Consider the following 2,500-nt stretch of genomic DNA (forward strand, 5'->3'; position numbering starts at 1 on the left):
ACCTCCCCAGCCTGGCTGTGTTGAGAAGCAGGGACCGGCCCCGGGCCTCCTGATTTTTGGTCAGGGCCTGGGATCCCACGTCCTGCGGCCTGCCAAGTGTCCATCTGCCCGGGACAAGGGACCCTGGTGCAGAGCCCCGGAGCCCTGCAAGGGCAGGCGGGAGCCCTACCGCTATGGCTCGGTGTGGGCAGCTGGGAGTCCTTCCGGTCCCGGCCATCTGGTCGCACCTTTCCCTCGGCCATCTGGTCGCGCGCAATGCTTTCCAATGGGGCGACCAGATGGCCGGGCCGGCCTGGAAGTCCCGATGAGGGTCCATTCGCCTCGCGGATCCCAGCCAGGGCTCCAGGAGGCCGGGCGTGTCCGCGCCTAGGGTCCCCTCCGTCACTCGGAGCGCGAGGGTTACAAGAAAGGTGGGTAGCCTTCCTCCGGATTAGTAGGGGCAGGGTATGCCGGGACACCCCTCCTGGGGATTGCGGTTCTCAGGCGGGGACCAGATGGGCCAAGCCCGGACGACACTTCCCCGGGGCGTCGGGTGCTTCCTCCTCCAGCCCGCGGCGAGGCAAAGTGCCCAGGACGGGCTCCATGGGTCCCCCGGGCGTCCCCCGAGGCCTGCAGCCCCAAAGCCCTCCAGACCCTGGAGCCCTTCAGCACGGAGCCCTGGAGCCCTGCAGGCCCGGAGCCCTGCAGGCCCAGGGCCCTGCAGCCCCGGAGCCCTGCAGGCCCGGAGCCCTGCAGCCCCGGAGCCCTGCAGGCCCAGAGCCCTGCAGCCCCGGAGCCCTGCAGGCCCAGAGCCCTGCAGCCCCGGAGCCCTGCAGGCCCAGAGCCCTGCAGCCCTGGAGCCCTGCAGCCCCGGAGCCCTGCAGCCACGGAGCCCTGCGTGGGCAGGCGGGAACCCTACCGCTATGGCTCGGGCAGACGGGAGCCCTTTCAGTTGCCGGCCACCTGGTCGCTCCTTTCCCCTCGGCCATCTGGTCGCGCGCAATGCTTTCCAATGGGGCGACCAGATGGCCGAGCTGGCCTGGAAGTCCCGATGAGGGTCCATTCGCCTCCCGGATCCCAGCCGGGGCTCCAGGAGGCCGGGCGCGTCCGCGCCTAGGGTCCCCTCCGTCACTCGCAGCGCGCTGGTTACAAGAAAGGGGGGTATCCTTCCTCCGGATTAGTAGGGGCAGGGTATGCCGGAACACCCATGCTGGGGCTGTGCGGTTCATTGCCGGGGACCAGATGGGCTACGCCCGGGCAACATCCTCCCAGGCCTCCGGGGCTTCCCTCCTCCGGGCCGCGGCATGGCAAAGTGCCCAGGGACGGGCTCCACGGGTCCCGGGCAGTCCTCCCCCGGGCGCCCAGGCCCCGAGAGCTCCGGTGGACCTCCCCGTGCCCGAGGCCAACCCGGGAAGCAGAGTCCCCCCCCGAGCCCTTGGTGTGAGGGTGGGCAGGCGGGAGCCCTACCGCTATGGCTCGGGCAGCTGGGAGTCCTTCCGGTCCCGGCCATCTGGTCGCACCTTTCCCTCGGCCATCTGGTCGCGCGCAATGCTTTCCAATGGGGCGACCAGATGGCCGGGCCGGCCTGGAAGTCCCGATGAGGGTCCATTCGCCTCCCGGATCCCAGCCAGGGCTCCAGGAGGCCGGGCGCGTCCGCGCCTAGGGTCCCCTCCGTCACTCGCAGCGCGCGGGTTACAAGAAAGGAGGGTATCCTTCCTCCGGATTAGTAGGGGCAGGGTATGCCGGAACACCCATGCCGGGGCTGTGCGGTTCATTGCCGGGGACCAGATGGGCTACGCCCGGGCAACATCCTCCCAGGTCCCCGGGGCTTCCCTCCTCCGGGCCGCGGCATGGCAAAGTGCCCAGGGACGGGCTCCACGGGTCCCGGGCAGTCCTCCCCCGGGTACGCCCAGGCCCCGAGAGCTCCGGTGGTCCTCCCCGTGCCTGAGGCCCAGCCGGGAAGCAGAGTCCCCACCCCGAGCCCCTGGTGGGTGGGCAGGCGGGAGTCCTTTCAGTTGCCGGCCACCTGGTGGCTCCTTTCCCCTCGGCCATCTGGTCGCGCGCAATGCTTTCCAATGGGGCGACCAGATGGCAGGGCCAGGCCTGGAAGTCCCGATGAGGGTCCATTTGCCTCTCGGATCCCAGCCGGGGCTCCAGGAGGCCGGGTGCGTTCGCCCCTAGGGTCCCCTCCGTCACTCGGAGCGCGCGGGTTTCAAGAACGGGGGGTAGCCTTCCTCCGGATTACTAGGGACAGGGTACTCTGGGACCCCTCTCGGTCCTCAGCCGGCAACTGGGTCCTGCCGTGTGGCAGGGTGGCCGGAGGGCCTTCCCCTGCGCCTGTGGGCCCGGGAGCCCCGGATGGGTCCAGGGGCCCGGCCGGGCCCCGGGTCGGGGTCTCCGGCCCCGGGCGCCGTCCCCCGGCCTGCGGCACCGCCAAAGGCCCGGGACGGGGTTCCGTTGTGGCCGGGGTGCCTCCCGTGGCTGGATTGGGTTCAGGAGCTCCGGCCGGGCCCCGGGGAGG

This window comes from Triturus cristatus, chromosome 2_1, assembly GCF_964204655.1.
Source record: "Triturus cristatus chromosome 2_1, aTriCri1.1, whole genome shotgun sequence".
Taxonomy (NCBI): Eukaryota; Metazoa; Chordata; class Amphibia; order Caudata; family Salamandridae; genus Triturus; species Triturus cristatus.